This window comes from Enhydra lutris, unplaced genomic scaffold, assembly GCF_002288905.1.
Source record: "Enhydra lutris kenyoni isolate GAN:26980312 unplaced genomic scaffold, ASM228890v2 scaffoldscaffold62, whole genome shotgun sequence".
NCBI classification, from domain to species: domain Eukaryota; kingdom Metazoa; phylum Chordata; class Mammalia; order Carnivora; family Mustelidae; genus Enhydra; species Enhydra lutris.
Genome location: NW_019154146.1, coordinates 3,388,030 through 3,406,714, shown reverse-complemented (window position 1 = coordinate 3,406,714; position 18,685 = coordinate 3,388,030). Strand labels below are relative to the sequence as shown.

The following is an 18,685-nucleotide window of genomic DNA, read 5'->3' as shown; positions in this document are numbered from 1 at the left end:
CTTTGCTGGGTATGTGAGCCCGGCTCTTCTTTAAACTGGAAGCGATCCGCATGGTTAGGATGCCAGGTCAGAACTGGACAGAAAAAGCTGGTTCAGTTGTTATGGACAGAAAAAGCTCGGTGTTTCGACACAAGTCATGAATCTGTCTGGAAAGTAAATGCTTATTTATTATGGCTGTTCTAATTACTACAGCAGTTAGAGAAATACCACTTTCCAAAGAAAAACGGGATGGACATTATAATATAATTATTTTAAAAATACATCCCACCGTGTGGCTAGAACTACCGTCTGTGGTAAGAAGGAACCGGGGGCCTAGGAGGTACCATCGGTACACTTATTCCTCATGGAAATCCACTGCATGGCCTTTCCCGGCGATGCCTTCTCAGAGACTCATTGCAACTTTGTATCCGTGGTCACCGGATTTTAGATTTCAGAAACATTTTAAAGAAAAGATGGTGGGGTTGGAGGAGACCCGAGGAACCAATTTCCAGTTTCGCAGGCCTGTTCTGCAATTCTATTTTACAATCCCATCTTACTATGGATCCTGACAAATCCAGTGAATTAGAACACGAATATGTAGTGATTAAAAGTCAGTCAGCAAAACTCTATAAAAATTTCACAACACTTTTTTTTTCTTGTGTCACTTTAGTCTGGGAAAAGCCTTGTCACTCACACAGTTGTTCTCGGGCAAATACTTAGCACCCCTTTTCTGAGGGGCATAGACTCATCTCTCTCAACCGGCTCTGGGACAGTGTCTGTCCGTCTGCACCCAAACAGCAGGTGTCCCTCAGTCCTGTTGCTAACGTCAGGCATGCAGACTCCCCAGACACACACACACACATATACACACACCCAACATGAAAGAGAGTAAGAGGGAAGTGAGGAAAAGAAGAAAGAAAAAGGGGAGGGAGGAAGGAAAACCAAAGAAAAATAAAAAGGAAACCTAATCCAGCAACGACAAAAACTTTTAAAGTCTGGGAACGAGAAAAAAGGAAATTGTTTATGCCAAAAATTGGCCACAGACTAATGCAAGGCTTGGGCCCAACTCCGCTGAGTCACTGACCCACATGTGGTGAGGACGTGTACGGCACAGTCAGCACTCATGAGCTGCTGGCACGTTTCCACGGTTCCTGGAGGAGAGCCCGAAGGCGCCCCCGCACCTCCACGTTTGTGGACATGCAACCCCCCATCACTGGCACTCACTCTCCCCACTGGCACCAGCTCACCTCAATTTCTTCTCTCCCTAAAGACATCACCGTCATGTTTTCCCCAACAATTCCGCCATGCTATTCCTTTCACCTGGGGGCTTCGTGTACGTACTTCACACCTCTTGTCATTTCGCAGGTCTCTGCCCTCTCTGTCTAGCCAGATAGCGCGGCTCCAAACAGCAGCACCAGCCGCGCTTCCGTGGCCGTGTGCGACTCACACTGCAATGATCTCAGCATTGCGCCTTCTGCTTCATCCAGCACGAGCTGGGGCCACAGGAAACCTTTTGCACGTAGTAAAAGCGTCTCTTCGTGAGGCTTCCCATGTCCAGGTGCTGTTCCAGCCATGCACCCGTAGACATTCATTTCATCTCGACGACAATCACGAAGGTAGAAATACTCCTTTCCATTTTGTTATTCCCCATTTTACATGCAAGGAAGCAGAGGCCCAAGATCCCTCGGTGGCGGGGGGCGGAGTGAGACGCGCGCTTGCTACACCTGCGGCACGAGATGCTGCCGGCACGAGACAAAACTCAGTTCAGCGCAGACGGTAGGAGAAAACCCAGGGGAACCGCGAGGTTTGCTTGTGGCCAGAGCACCACAGAGGGTTTAAACTTTCTGCCTCTCCCACAGAAAGACCCGGGCTCTGCGTCCTTGCGCTGACACTTCCCTGTTGCCTTTGGGCATTTTACTTATTGTTTTGAATCTCAGTCCTACCACCTGGAAAATAAGGAATATTAGCACTTTCCTCATATGCTCTCGAGAAATGAGAGATACTATAAGCCCATTTAAGAAGATCACACTGGTTTAAATATGTTGTAGTGTTAAAATCTGTCTGCAAAAAAACCCCAAAAAAACAAAAAACCAAAAAAACCCAAAAGTCAACGGAGCGAGGTTACTAGGATTTATTATCGTTTTTGGAAAAACCTGCAGAGTTTAGATATAATTTGTTATATTCCGTTGCGATTAATTTAAACGGAGAAGTAATTTGTTGACAACTTTCCATTTCTGGTTTTAAGATCTAGTTTAGTTTTCTAAAACATCTCCTTTGAAAGTGCAAGAAAAATATTTTCAGGGGCAGAGTCAGTAAAATATCAGTAGGTACACAACGGCGACTCTGCAACCTGTCGAGCCTGTCCCTCCACCTCACTTACTGTAGGTCCCCGTTCCCTCAGCCACCTTGTCCCGTCTTCCCAGGGAGAAGCGTAAGGGAACACGTGTGTCCGAGAAAGCAGAGTCTGGATCGCTGACAGGTTGAGATGGCTGGAACCTCGAGAAAGGTTCATTTCTAGCTGCTTTTGCATATCCTGTGTGTGGTAGGATATTCCCTACGATTCACCTAAAATAAAAGTTTAGCCTAGAAAGAGCACGAGTGCCTTGATAGCTTCCTCTGCTTCCACGCTTTTGTGACCTACTTACACACAGCTTCCGAGGCCTTGGAAGGGTTTTGTTGGAAGTTTGATGCGTCTTGACCTCACTCTTAATTTGGCACTGAACTAGGGCGGAGTGCCGGGCTGAAAGGCTCCACGTGCAGTGTAGACCACGGCCGGGAGACCCTCCCTGGCAATCCTCAAGCCTTGGGCAAATGAAGGGCAACGCTCCAGGCTGCCGTTCCGTTTTGCAACCCAGTCGAGTTGTGTATTTCCTGCACTCACGTTCGTAGTGTTGTTTGTCACGGGGATGACACTTCCCACCCTACGGCAGTCTGTCCGGGCGGGGATTCTCTCTAACCCAGGAAATGAAGTCACCGGCCCGCGAGGGCTGTCTCTGCAGGACTCCGCCTCCCCTTCCCGACAGGAGCCGCATCTTCGGGAGTATTTCAAGACAGATGCAGAGATGGTGACAAATAAATGGAAATAAGTGTGCTTAACAGTGTGCCATGCATGCAGAATCATCCCGTCTCTGCAGAACTCCGGAGACGTGTGAGAACGCGATGTGATTCAGGGCCCTTTTCATACAGCCGTGGAAAGATTATATAACACGCCATTTTGACTAAAAAAGATGCTAACTACTTGAGGCTTTCAAACTTTTCATTGTTTTGTAATTGATTTTCTGGCTCACAAATCATACGCTCTACTTCTAATTTATACTTTTAGCTAAAGTGAAAAGAGATACCTTCTCACGTTTCTGCATAAAAACACGGACGGATCTCATGATCATTTCATTCTGTACTTGGACTTAGAGGTTTCTCCCTCTCAGTTTCCCTAGAAGACTGGGTCGGACGGCATTGAAAACAATGACATGTTCTTAGGGGCGCCTGGGTGACTCAGTGGGTTAAGGGTCTGCCTTCGGTTCTGGTCATGATCCTGAGGTCCTGGGATCAAGCCCAGCATGGGTCTGGTTTCCTGCTCAGTGAGGGGTTGGCGTCTGCCCCTCCTTGTGCTTCTGCCCCTCCCCCTGCTTCTTGCTCTCCCTGTGTCCCCCCTCCCCTTCTCCCTGCTCCTGCACGCTCTCTCTCTCTCAAATGAATAAATAAAAAATCTTTTAAAAATGACTAATTCTTAGATTAAGGGGGCACAAAGAGAAACCAAGAATTATGTTTATATAAATACCTATTTATTTTAAAATATTTGATTGAGATATAATACATACCTACACACCATAAGATGCATCTTTTTTTATTTTTATTTTTTAAAAAGATTTGATTTATTTATTATTTTAGAGAGAGGGAGAGAGAGAGAGTGGGAGGAGGGGCTGAGGGAGAGGGAGTGAATCCCAAGCAAACTCTGTACCGAGCGTGGAGTCTGGCAGGGGGCTCCATCTCACGACCTTGAGGTCACGACCTGAGCCAAAACCAAGAGTCGGTCACTTAACCGCCTGAGCCGCCCGGATGGCCCACGACGTGTCCTTTATAAGTGTGCACGCAGTGGTGTTTGTACACCACAAGGTTGTGTCCATCACCCCCGTCTTCTTCCGGGACGCGCATCACCCCTGAGAGACACGGCGCCCCCACGGGAATCCACTCTGTCCCTGCCGTCCCCGCTCCCGGCAACCACTCATCTACTCCCTGTGTCTGTGGATCTGCCTATTCCGGACACTTCACGTTCGCGGAATCCTACGGCGGGTGCTCATGGGGACTGGCTTCTTCCCCTTGGCATCGGTTCCTGACGTTCACCCACGTTTTCGCATCAGCGCTTCACCCCTTTCTATGGCTGCGCGCTCTTGCAGCCTGCGCGCATCCGTCTACCGGCTGATAGATGCTTGGCTTGTCTCCCCTCTGGGGCCGTCATTACGCGGCTCCTACCGACACTCGGGAACACAGGCTTTCGCGTGGCTCTCCACTTTCAATTTTCCTGGGTCGGGTTTTACTAGCGGTTTTGGTAGGTCTCAGGGCATTTCTACGTTTAACTTCTCGAGAAACTGCCCAACTGTCTTCTGCAGCAACGCACAAGGGCTTTCATCCCCACGTCCTTGCTGCCACCGATGGCTGCGTATTTGACGTGTGACGGAGCATCTCGTTGTGATTTTGATTTTTGACCTAATGACTAAGGAGGCTGAGCGTTTCTCATGGGCCTGTTGGCCATTTATATGTCTTCTTTAGGGACATTTCTATTCACTTACAACTACTAATTATTTGTCTTTTCATCGTTGAGTTGAGGAGTTCTTTATATACTCTGGAGAGTAGATTCTTCTCACACGTGATTTTCGAATGTGTTTTCCCACAAAAGGGTTGGTCTTTCCACTTTGAGAGAGTCCTTCGAAGCACACACATTTCCAATTTTGATGAGGCCTGGTTTATCCGCGTGTTCTCTTGCTGGTTGTGCTTTCAGGGTCATATGGGAGAAACCGTTGCCTAATCCACGGCCACACGGTTTACATCTATGTTTCTTCTAAGGGTTTTATGGTTTTAGCTCTTACTTTAAGGCCTTTGATCTATTTGGGGTGAATTTTGGTGTGTAGCGTGAGGTGGTGATTCATTTTACGTGTGCTTCACTGAGCTCTCGAGCATTTCTGATTTAGAGGGAAGTGGAAGGTTATGCATTAATAGTCTCAGAACATCTATGGAAAGACTCTGATCATGTAGTATCTCTAAGCTCAACATATTATAAGCAAATGATAAATATGTAAGTATTGATACCGTAGGGCTAGAAATCCAAAGAGTAGAAAGGAAAAAAGGTAGGACGTCGAGACTCGCCTCTGAAATCACTTTTCCGTGAGTGTCAGTGAAGGCCAGTGACTGTGCTAATTCCGCCCCACGTCACGCTGCATCCGCATCTGAACCCGATCTGTTGATATTAAGTCAAGGAAACACCATGGCAGTGGTCGTCCGCATTATTCTCACAGCCTCCTCCCTTTGTCTAAAAGCCAGTCACGTAAAACACACCGTAAAGCCCATGAGACTTCCACAAAGTCAAATACGGTCCGCTCTAAGTGAAAACAGTACAAAGAAACCTGTAGAGTCTTTATGTGTGTTTTATGCTCCTCTTGACCAAGAATCTGCATGAAACCACATCTTTTTCTTCATCACACTTTAAACATTATTATAGAAACATCTCTGTTCCGCTGTTGATGAAAAGGTCAGTTCTAGACTCATACTGCCCAGCGGAGCTTTCTGTGAGGACGGAATGTTCTAGATCTGTCTTGTCCACACAGTGGCCATCAGCGGTAAGGACCTACTGAGTGCTTGGAATATGCCTCATCCAGCTGAGGAATTAAAATTTTGATGTTCTCTAATTTTAATTAAGTCAAATTTAGAAAACCACAGGGAGCTGGTGGCTGCTGCATGGACAGCATAGCTTTCCCACCTGATAGCTCTAGTCTGCCCAAAAAACCCCACACACGTGAATTTTAGAGAAGCCAGGATGGTCTACTGAAATGGTAACCTATTTCAAAAACAGGAAAAAGTCGAGATACAGTTTTGCAGTAATTTGTGTCAGTTAACGCAAACAGCGAAGCACGTTGCTAGAACCACTTCCTTTTTCTCTGCCAAAGGAAAGAATATATGCAGACTTCTGGCTGGATGTACCCTATAGCTGCCAAGCATGTAACTAAAATTAAGGAGAAGTTTAATTGCTAATAGGTTTTTTGGTTTTTTTATACCCTGTGAAAATCTTGGAAAGCACATAATCATAGAAATCCCATTGAGATGGAAATGTGAAACATTAGCAAGTTTGTCTGTGAGCAGACAGGGTCTGGTATTTAAACAAAGATCGTAAGGCATTTTCTAATATGGATTAGAGAAGAGGGAGGGGCCTTCGTGTTCTGCCCTAAGGACAATCTGGTCCACGTGGGGGCACTTTAGCCTTTGCGTGTGCAACAGAAATACAACAGATGATTCACGCAACACTCTATCCTAATTATGAGGGACTCGACAGGCACCAAGTTCTTATAGATAAAAGATTGTCCCTAATCTATTATGTGATTGAATTATTCTTATAATGGAATTCCAGAAAATACTGACAGAGAGACTAACATCTAAGAAAACAGTTTCTCTGCTCGAAAAGGAGTCCTAGCTATCGAAACTTCATGTTGTACGCCTGAAGCTAATATCATGCCATAGGTCAACTGTGTCTTAGACATAGAAAAAGGTGGCCCTGGCAAGATCCTAGTTTCAATCTCTGTTCCTGAGTAAGCCACAGAAATGCGAACATTACCATGGAAATATTACCAAATAAAAACAAACAAAAGCAAAGCTAAATGCAGAAGTACAAAAACGAACAAACACACACACAAAAACCATGTAGGCTTTTCTTCTCGGGGCTAGAAAAGAGTTCTGAAAGCCACTGACAGGGAGTCGAAGGGCCAGATCTAATGGCCTCGTGCTTCTGAGCGCTCAGGGACTTAGGAATGGTCAGGTCATGTCTGTTCTGTTAAAAAGGAGAGCAAACATGCAGAAAGGTGTTACAAGGAAAGCAGGATTCTCCCTACCAGACCCCAATCTCCACAGCGACTGCCTAGATAAAGCATTTTCCCCTGTATCCTTCCAGAATGTTCTCTGTGCAGGTATTCATATGTAATAGGCAGCCTTCTGTTTCAAGAAATTATGTAAGTTTTAAGAACTTGAAGATATGCTCTGAATTTCTGCCCCAGAAACAATGGAGTCGCTTCAGCCTCCTGTCCGCGCAGCGCACAGCCTGTCCTCCCAGGAGGGTTTCATGGTCACGGCTCTGGGTTCACCATCTCCGCTCTGAAGGTGTTTCCCAGCCTTGCAGCGGGGCTCCACACCATCCTCCCTGTCCCCTCCAGTGTGAGCAGCAATGCACAGATGTCACCTGCTTCTCTAACCACGTGATGTCAGACGTCAGCACGAGGGAAGGGGGACAGTCAGAAGCAGACACCCCCAGCCCAGCCGTCCCACCGTGGCACACACATCCCCCCGGGGCACAGGCACGCACCCCTGCACGCCCCGCTCCCCCTGCCCACGGCCTCTGTGAGCACCTGCACCCATCCCCCGCCCCGCGCCCTCGAGCTGCACCCGAGGCCCAGGCTCCCTCCGTGACACGGCACAGGGGCAGAATCTGATCTACACACCGAGGTTTTCAGGGCAGGCTCGTGCTGTGTTCGTATTTCCATCTCTCCTGCCCAGTACGATCAATGCCTGAAAGACAGGACCCCAAGTATTTGCTGTCTCGGAACTGAAGAAATCGCAGGGAGCCCCAGAGAGCCCGGAGCTGGGCTGCTCTGCAATTACAGAGTCAAAGAAACCAGATCCTTCGGCCCCTGTGGAGCCCGGGCACCACACATGCACCAGCCGCCCAACCGGGGCGCCTCACGGGGTGGGGGCCGCGCCCGCCCCGCGTCCTCTGGGCCTGCCATGCCCATGGCTGGGTTCATGGGCACATCCCCGACCTCCCAGGCCCACGGCTACCGTCTGATATGCGGGGCGGCCTGACACGGATCCCTGCTTACTCCCACGAAGTGAGCAGAAAATCCCAGTCCCTCCTCGGAGCTTATGTTTGCCAACAATTCTGTAAATGAAACAAGTAACAGGTTTGTGAAAACAGCAAGAAATGTAATTTCAAAATCCCGATCTCACCTCTGTCAAATCCCCAGTGTAGAAAGAAAGAAGGAAAAGAGCCAACAAAGCAAAAAGGACATTTGCACAGCCCTGCGTCCCTCCTCTGCCTCACTTAAGACTCCCGGTCAGGAGCTGGAGGCAGTCCGGGGCGGTCTGCGAACTCTCCGACCCTGTCCACGCCAGAGCACTGTGGGGTCCTGACCTCAGCCACATCTGGGTTAACTGTCTCAGCTGCCTGCAGTGGACCGTGCCCGTGGGACCTGCGAGGGGCTGGGGCGGGGCCGACTGGCCCACAGAGCAGGCCAGCGGTTCTGACCACAGCCGGGCCCTGCGGGTGGGCCTGGAGCCGGACTTGAAGGGGACAGGGGCCGTACATAAACCCATGCACGGCCGTGTCGGAAATACTTCTTTAAAAGATCCACCTTAAATATTCCTATTTCTGTGAAAATAAAATAATGTATAACCCTGATAACATCTTATTTAAACGATGCAAAATGCCTTCAGACCCACTGACAAGGCGAACAATAAAGCATCTATGGTTTGAAGAAAGTCTGACAAGGACACAGCACATGTTGCGGGATTGTCCTCAGAGTTCCATGCGACGCACTTGCGTTAGGACACGCAGCCTGACTAGGCTACACGCTCCTTTCGTGGTCCTTAACACCCTATGTCCCTCTGTCTGGTCTAGCAAAGCCCTAGAACACGGGGAAGGAGCCCAGCAGGCTAACCCCTCATCCAAATGCTCTGTTCCCGGGGCTGAGCCCCCCATCCCAGCCCATGGCCCCCCACCCCTCTGCCTCTGATGCTTTCCTTCCTGCTGCCCTCCCCGTGGTCGCCCACACCAACAACCTGCTCCTCACCTGGCGGGGGCGGGGGCTACATCCCCCCTCCGGTCTCTGTGTCTTCACCTTCCTTGCTCTAGCTTGCTCTAGCTTCTAATTATTATCCACATTTCTTATTACATATTTTAGTGGGAACTTTACTTTCCGAATGAATCTAGTTGGTAGAAGACCTTTGTGGGGCGGGGTGGCAAAGGCTCTGACTCTTTCTTTAGCATAACAAGTGGGGGAGGGGAACTTGTGCTCCCTCTCGCTGGGGAGCAAGAATGTGTGATAGAGGGAAAACCCAAAGGACAGGCTATTTCAGAAGAAGCAACATTTTTGCGTTTGGAGGAGCCCAGCAGGAAACAGGCCAACACCATCCTGCCGGGCCAGGTGCAGACGCTCCAGGAACACATCGGGGCCACAAAACACTCTTTCCATAGACATTGGTGCACTGAGTTCTTTATTCTCAGATGTGTGATTCTGTCATCAAACTCGTTCTTGTCATTTCCCTTGGTCGAACCCTTTTAAAAAATAGATTGCTAAAATGATCTGTGAAAACATGAATCCACACTCTAAATTTTCATTTTAAATAATTTCACGTCAAATTAGTGACCTTTCACTTATTTCTACTCGAACAGCACAAATGATTATTTTAAAATATGCTCATGCATATCGGGTCTTTTCCATATTTGGCAGAATAAATAATCGTTCATTTTTTTTTTCTGAAAACATCTTTTCTCCTGTTTATTTGTTTGAGCAATTCGTGTCGACACTCTTAGTCCTCTAAAAGTTTCCGCGTCTGAAATCATGTCCTGCAGAAAGTTTGCCTCTTGTTGCTATGAGAGAAATGTTTGAAAAGTTGTTCTTATATTTTGTGATGACAACTTTTTCCCTATTGCTTATTTTTTCCATATTCTCAGCAGTATAAATTTTAAAAATTAGAAAATACTCCTAATTTCCAAATATTTATTTTTTCTTTCTACAAATCAAATTCCAGAAAAGTTCAGATCTTCAAGTTAAGTTATTCTGACCAGGACATAGCCAGGAACCAAGAATAAGAAAGATAAGGGGCTTTTGCTCTAAATGAGTTCCCCAAGGATAAAAGGCTGGTGTGGCTTAATTAGTTTATTGTCACAATTTCCAGGTGACAATCAGTTAAGAAGCAGATAAGAGAAGGAAGGAGATGCTTTCCAGAATTGTGGCCACAGATGAGAGCAAAGTAGCCGTCAGTGTGACAATAAGTAAAACCCAGAGCCGCTAGAAGCAAGAACTCAGAACCACACGGGGCCACTTGCAACAAGGAAGAACAGCCCTCGACCCCAGAAAGTCTTTAAAGAGATGTCGTATTGTAACCAGTCAAGTGATTCAATAAGCGTATTCAATATCTTTGAGTTTTTCTTTTTTTTTTTTTAAGGTTGAGATGTGTTTTTTTTTTTTATTTAAATTCCATTTAATTAACAAATACTCCATTACTAGTTTCAGAGGTGGAATTTAGTGATTCATCAGAGATGTGGTTTTTCTTAAGATTTATCTATTTAGAGAGAGAGAGAGGAAGAGAGCATGTATGGGAGCATGGTGGGGAGAGCAAAGGGAGACGGAAATTCAGGCAGACTCCTCGCTGAGCATAGAGCCTGATTCTGAGATGGATCTCACCACCCTGAGATCATGACCTGAGCCAAAACCAAGAGCCAGATGCTTGACCGAGCCACCCAGGCATTTCACTCTGACATTTCAGAGGTCATTTCAGAAGACTGCCTTCAAACCTTTTCAATCAAAAAAAAAAAAAAAAAAAAGATCTGCCCGCTGTCTAGGAGATTCCCTTGCGTGGAACATCAGCATCTTTAAGAACCTCCAGTGAGAGGCCTTTCAAGCTTGAACACTGCCTCCCTCTGAAGCCAAACAGAAAAACAGACAACAGCAACGCTGAAGTAAAATGTCAGTGTAAAGGGACAGAACTTCTAAAACTGGAAAGACAAAGTGCATATGACTTGGACATGATGATCTTTAAGGTTTTTTTTTGTTGTTTTTTGGTTTTGTTGTTTTTTTTTTAGATTTCATTTATTTATTTATCAGAGAGAGAGAGAGAGAGAGAGATCGAGACTGCACAAGCAGGGGGAGCAGCAGGCAAAGGGAGAGGGAGAAGCAGGCTCCCCGCTGAGCAGGGACCCACCTGGCACAGGGCTTGTCCCCGGGACCCTGAGATCATGACCTGAGCCAAAAGCAGATGCTCGACCACTCAACGGACAGAGCCACCTGGTGCCCCCCTCTTTAATTTCATACTTCGCATTTCAGTTCCACTTTATTTTTTTTAAGGTTTTATTTATTTGACAGAGCGAGAGAGAGATCACAAGTAGGCATAGAGGCAGGCAGAGAGAGAGGGAGAAGCAGGCTCCCCGCCGAGCACAGAGCCCAATGTGGGGCTCGATCCCAGGACCCTGAGATCATGACCAGAGCCAAAGGCAGAGGCTTTAACCACTGAACCACCCAGGCGCCCCTTCAGTTCCACTTTAAAAGCAACTAGTAAATAGCAAGGCTCCTAGGAATAGTCTTGCAATAACAGAAATTAGAAATACATTTCTTCCAAAAGAATGTTAAAGGGAGAAATCAAATTGTAGGGACATACAGCAATAGTCATGTGTTTTTATGTGTATTTTAAAAGTGCACGTAGAGACTCCATATTACTCTTGAATATATATATATATATATATATAATAAAAGTCGAATGAGTGGGCTGGAGATGAACACGCTGCTGCTTCCGGGAGGGGAGGGGGAGGCCAGGACTCGGGATCAGGAAGAGCTTCCACGTTACTGATCATCCTTCCTTCTCCCTAAGATAATCCTGAAGACAAGCTTTCCTTCTCATGACTTGAGAGCTAACGCGGCAAAATAGTAACTCTCCGTTCTGGATGGTTGGAATACAGCTCTGTGTTTTATTATTTACTTTTATTACTTTTTTTAAGGCTTTTTTTGTTTGTTTCCTTAATAATTCTATTAAGAAAAAAGAATTCCCTGAGAGCTCGCCCGCGTGGAAGCACTAGCTCTGGGCAGTGACTTTAAGGACTTCCCGAGGCCGGGAGCCCGGCGTGGGGCGTGTTTCTGAGTCCCGTGTAGGGAAAAGCCCTGGACAAAGGCGCGCGTCCTGCGGGAAGCCGTCACCCCGGGCGACAGGCACTTGGACGGCTCTCCCCGGTGCTCCTGTCGAACAATCCCGTCTATCGAACAGCGTCTTCCCAGCGAGCCAAGTGAATTCCCAGCTTTCTAGTTTATCTCCGTAACTTCATCAGGTCAGCGGGGCACAAAAGCAAACCCTTAGGAAGCTGGCAGAGGGACGTCTCGTTGCTACAACAAGACGTCGTGTGGCCGTCTCCGCAGGGCAGGCGACGCCAGGGAGCCGCCCTCCCAGAGCCAGGGCGTCTGTCTTCCTACCTGCTCTCCGTGCACAATGGCAGCCACCGCGACACTTCCTGAGCAGCCCGGCTGCCCGCCCAGACTTTGAAATCATCCGTTATTTTGGCAACAGGATGAATATTCGCTGTTCGTGAACTTTCAGAAGGTCATCAGCTGAGAACAAGCCTGTTTCCTTTGACTCACCCGCTCCCCTATCTGTGAAACCTGCACGCCGCGCTGCACACACGCCTAATTTCTTGAGGAAAAAACAATGCACTTTTTGCATTTTAAAAATGGGAATGTGAAATTTTATTTGGGGGATATTAGAAAAAAAAAAGTCCCCATGTTGGTTGCCCACATTTTAGGACTCTACTGCTGATTAGCTGAAAGAACAAAGCCCTGGAAGCCGGTCTTTCTGAACAATTTCACACTCTTGTGGCTTATCTTTTCATGCCAATATTGGAGTATACTTGTAAATCCCATAGTTTGCCAAAATACAAATGTAAGTGATACTTACCTTTTAACTAATACTAGAATTTGCTCACACTTGATTTTCAGAAATTTAAAAATGACCAATGATTACATTACTTCCAGAAAGGGACTGTTTCGTATTCTTTTTCTTTTTTTCTTTTTTTAGGTAGGCTCCATGCTCAATACGGAGTCCAGCCCAGGTCCAGAACTCATGACCTTGAGATCAAGACCTGAGCTGAGACCAGGAGTTGGGCACCCAGCCAACTGAGCCACCCAGGCCCCCATGATTGTTTCATATTCTTGCAAAACTCATTTGAAAACAAATTCAGTCAGCTTCCACACTGCCAAAGTCTTCAAACAATTTTACCAGGTACATTTGAGAAGGAATAGGAGAAATTTGCTACTAGTATTGATTTTATTAATTATTTTTAAAACATCCTACATGATGAGGAAAAAAATATGAAAACTGTTTCTTATGGTAGATTTTTAGGTATGAAATTCACACGAATTAAAATAAACTTATTTTTAGGTTGATCTTTGTTAATTTTATAAACTAGCTTTTTTTTTTTTTACCAATTATGTATATATATAATACACATTTAAACTTTTCTAAAGAATAAAAAAGGAAGAGAAGGAAGAAAACTTGAGAACTCCGGTTAAATGTCTCTCTGCTAATGAATTACAGTAATGTCCAATAGACCTAAGGTGCTCAGAGTTGAGGGGTGCCTGGCTGGTTCAGTCAGAAAAGCATGTGACTCTTGACCTTGGGGTTGTTAGTTCGAGCCCTACGTTGGGTGTAGAGATTATGTAAACTTAAAAAAAAGGTAAATATTAAAAAAAATTCGGAAATTGATATAATCATGGGTCATTTCTGTTCATTTCCATGAACGCGTACTACTGCAGTAGAATATAGCAGGCAAATAAACGTTTTATAAATAATTGTTTTCACTCTAACTCTTTATAAAACAAGGAGTTATTTCTTTTTAAAGATTTTATTGATTTATTTGACACAGAGAGAGAGAGCACAAGCAGGGAGAGCAGGTGAGGGAGAAGCAGACTCCTCGCTGAGCAGGGAGGCCGATGTGGGACTTGATCCCAGGATTCTGGGATCAGGACCTGAGCTGAAGGCAGAGGCTTTAACCCACTGAGCCACCCATGTGCCCCAGGGAGGTTTTTTTTTTTTTTTTTATACATGTCATCACTGTCTTTCTTTTTTAATTTTTTTTTATTTAAATTTTTTTTTTTAAAGATTTTATTTATTTGTCAGAGAGAGGGAGAGAAAGCGAGCACAGGCAGGCAGGCAGAGGCAGAAGGGAGAAGCAGGCTCCCCTCCGAGCAAGGAGCCCAATGTGGGACTCGATCCCAGGACGCTGGGATCATGACCTGAGCCGAAGGCAGCTGCTTAACCAAATGAGCCACCCAGGCGTCCCTTTCTTTTTTAATTTTAAAAGATGTTATTTATTTATGAGAGAGAGAGAGCACAAGCAGGGGGAATGGTAGAGGAAGAAGGAGAAGCAGGCTGAGCAGGGAGCCTGATGCGGGACTTGATACCAGGACCCTGAGATCACGACCTGAGCAGAAGGCATATGTGTCACCAAGTGAGCCACCCAGGTGCCCCATATGTCATCACTGCTACTAGAAATTGACCTTAATAGTGGCATTCATCACATCAAGTTTTATGAATTCTCTTCAGTTCACAAGTCCTGCCCATGTGCTGTCATTTGCCACAGTGCTGTGGCTAAACGGCTTTCCTCCCTCTGCCCTTTCCCTCCCCTCCCTCCCACCAGGGCCTTGTTGTCAGCTCTGAAAGCATCAGGGTCTGTGTTTCACAGCTACATTCAGCAGAGCAGAGAGGGGTTTGCAGAGCAGAGACCTTCCATGTTAGATACGGGGAAACTGAGGCCCAGAGCGGGTGGACAGCAGCCTAGGGTTGGATCAAGTCAAGCTCATATCTTCGTGCTTTTTCCTCTCATTCTCTTCGCTTTACAAGTAAGGAGACATGGGCATGGCTTATGGGCAGGGGTGGGGAAAGGAGGATATGGAACCTGCTCCCATCACCTTCAAAACACGTATCAGTGTCTGGCATCCTCACTCCTTTCCTGAAGAGCAGTGTGTGGCCCATGGGAGAAGCCTGCTGACTTCAGCTTCTGCCTGCAGGACCAGCCCCTGGGGGAACAGGGGACGGGGTCTGGACAGCAGCTGGTACCATGCCACATGGCTGACTTGCTGGGAAGTGGCCCGCATTGCATATGAGGAGCCAGAAGCCTTTTTCCCTGGAATATGTGTTTATTTGAGGCATCGAGGGAGCACAGAGAAGGGCCATGAGCTTTAGGGGACACTGTGCACTGGGTTTTCTCCCAAGACGGGAGGCCCTATAGCTGCGGTTTTCCCACACAACGTCTCAGGAACAGCTGTGACAAGGCACACGATGAAAACACTGATAATCTAGCCTGGGGGAGAAGACAGCCAGGAACTCGTCATTGCAACTGGCGGCCGTCTGTTTCTAGGAAGGATGGACGGGGATTCTGAGTTATCCTAAGCAAGCTGGCGAAGCCGGGGCCTCTCTGTTGGACAGAGGCAAGTGCTCTCCTGCGCTCTCTGCAGAGAAAGGACAGATGTGCGGAACGGCTGTGGGGGCCAAGCAGGTGAGCTGGAACGGGTCACCGCCTCCGCCCGGGGCATTCACAGCTCCGCTCTGTGTTATGTGTTCTGTGCAGGATTGAGTACACAGGAGGGAACGCAGGTGAGAGACACGCAGCTCAGTTAACGAGCACGATGCCAGACGCTAAACCAGCTGCCGTGAGTCAATGCTCAAGCCCAGGACCAGGACAGGACCCTAGCAGGGTCGATGCAGCTTCCGCCCCCTCCTCCCGGCCCCCCTGCCTCCTCCCCGCCAGAGCCCCTTGGTGCTTCAGATTTGTATTACCACATCCTTAAAAAAAAGTAAGTAAGGGGCACCTGGGTGGCTCAGTGGGTTAAGCCGCTGCCTTCGGCTCAGGTCATGATCTCAGGGTCCTGGGATCGAGCCCTGCATCGGGCTCTCTGCTTGACGGGGAGCCTGCTTCCTCCTCTCTCTCTGCCTGTCTCTGCCTACTTGTGATCTCTCTCTCTCTCTGTCAAATAAATAAATGAAATATTTTTTTTTAAAAAGTAAGTAAAAGGGAAGTTTTATCACATATGCACATGTCTCCTGAATGCTACGTTGTTTAGCTTCGCTTGGTTCAGGGTCTAGAGAAAAAATGTCACCATACGGAAAGCAATCTTTCGCAATATGCTTGTTTTCACTCCGAATTCTGTTTCTAGGATTCCTCCATGTTACAGCGTGTAGAAGACGCAGCCCTTTCCGCTCTGTGTGACGTTTTGTGGACGGAAGAGTCTTCATTCCCCCGTGCTCCTGCTGATGAACAGCTGGGTTGTCTCCAAATCTGCCGGGGGGCAGGGGCTGGGGCTTCTCGAATGTACAGGCCCAGGAGCACAGGCGCAGCCCGCCCGGTAGACGATCCACTTCAGGACGAGTGTCCAACTGTTCTCCAGAGCTCACCGCCAAGTCCGTTCCCCGCCAATAATGTATAAGGATTTCCGCTGATGTGTGTCCTTGCCAATACTTGAGAATTTTGTCCAACCAGTAGATACAAAGTACGTCTCGTTCACATTTGTCTGGTTACGATGAGGCTGAGCCGCTTTTTGTGTTTTGATTGGTCATTTGGGTTTCGTCTATGAATTTCTTGATCATATCTCTTGCCCATCAATTGAACGGTCAGTTCCTAAGACTGACTCTAGGAGTCCCTTGTATGCTCTAGATACTCATCTGTAGGTCACTGGGGTTGCTAGCGTCCTGGCCCAGTGTGTGCCCTGCACTCTGCCTTTCACACTGACTTTTGGCGAGATGTCCCAGTTTCGATGTGGCCAAGCCTTATCTATTCTTTGTGGGTAATGCTTGTAGTTGTCGTGGAGAATAGCCTTCCTTTCCTAGAGTCAGAAAGATATTTTCTTAACTTCTTGAAGTTTTAAAACCTTGCCTTTCACATGTAAGCCTTTAATCCATCAGGAATTCACGGTATGAGGGTGTGAGGTAAGGACCGGGTTTTACTTTCCCCCATGCGTAACAGTTCCCAAAACATCTCTTGAACAGTTTCTCCCATTTTGAGTGATATGCAAGGATCCTTTTCACTGTAACAGGAAAAGACGTCATGTTCGGCTCACAGCAACGGAAAAAAATTCTGTAGTGATGAATGTGCGTGTGTGTGTGTGTGTGTGTGTGTGTGTGAGAATAAAGGTCATTTTCTCAGGGTAAAGGGGGAGCTCCTCTTATCCCCAAAGTCACATCATCTTAGCGGTTTTTTACTAGATCTGCTTCAGTTCAAGGGTTATGTGTGCTACTTGCTTCTGAGCGCGGTGGTACACGGACTTAATTAATTCCTTTCCCAACAGCTGTACTTGAAAAGCAAGTGAAAGAGCCACAGTATTTGCTTTCTAAACGTTGCTTGGCTGTTTGGGGGTGGTGGTTATAAAGTTAATTCATTTTATTTTTTGTTTGCATTTCCTGGAATTTACTGTACAGATGCTGACATCAAGCAAGCTGGCAGACCCTGGCAAACCTGAACTCACTTTCAACCGTCGGGGTGTAGTCTGGGCACAGAGCCCACAGGGGTCCCTTTCAGTCCTGCCTCCCACCCCTGCCCAGGTGGCCACAGCAAGCTCCTTCTCAAATTCGCTAAGAAAGGAGCCTTTGCTACCCAGCGGTTCACTGCTGCCTCCCCACCCCGCGGGGAACCTTCCCAGAGCACCTGCTGTGTCCGCGCCCTGCCTGTCGCCTGGAGGACACAAAGCTTAATGAGGCCGTTTTCTCTGCCTTCACTCTATGACCCCCTCTTCTAGAACTGACGTCACTGACTCTCACATTCCTCTCCCACCCTTGCCAGCACAGTGTGACACGCCCCCCAGCGCCCCGCTGGTTCTCCAGCCCCCTCTGGGATGAGGTCTGGGCCTTCCATGGGGTTTTCCACTCTGCCCTTCTGACACCTTCCTGACCCTCAGCAGCATTTCCCTCACTCACGGATGAGTCCACACTCTAGCAGTGAATCAGGAATTTTCCACAAGTCATAGGACCTGCATCTTGATCATCGAAATACACGGCCTTGGTGGCTGTATAAGCACCAGGCTCAGCTCTCAGAACTCGGCCCAGTCTCCACTCACCTTCTTCGTACAGTGTCACGCCTACCAAATTTCTGTCAACAAATAGGTATATTTTAAGTGATGGTGACACACCTCCGAATAAGACGCAGTCTTGCCCACGAGGGGCTCAGAGATGAGTCAGCATATGGGAACACGGACAGGGAACCACGGACAGTCTGGTGACGGCCACGGCAGAGAAACGGATAAAGGGACTGCGATCTGTCAGACATTGTACATGGTCTTGGGTAAGGATAAATTCAAAGTCTAAGTGGACGAGATGAAACTTACAGCCAATACAACGTAGTAGTAGAATGGCTCTCCTTTTAAATCCTGAGAGTTTCCACAGCTAGATAAGAAGGGACAAACGCTACTCCCCTTATCTCTCTTGCTAAATGCGGCTATAAAACGTGGACAGGCTGAATGGAGAAACTATTTGAGGTCTCTGAGAATTGTACAGTAGCATGCGGATGGGGAGAAAGGACCAGTAATCGAAGCACCTCTGAGAGGCAGCGAGCTCACCCTCCCCCACCTGTAGTCCCTGTTTGAATACAACAGGCTCCATACCTGGACAAAGGTGTCTGATGTCTGGTACCTGATCAGTTTCAGGTGGGAGGTGGTTACAGGGGTGGGAAATTCTAACATGCAGGGAGGCTGTGGAAATGACA

The 18,685-nt window shown here is 47.4% G+C and overlaps 1 protein-coding gene across 1 annotated transcript in view; it reads right to left on the bottom strand.

The window, feature by feature from the left end:
* Positions 1-18,685, bottom strand: part of LOC111158707 (phosphodiesterase 10A) — a 570,570-nt gene that overhangs the window by 382,121 nt on the left and 169,764 nt on the right. The window lies entirely within an intron of this gene.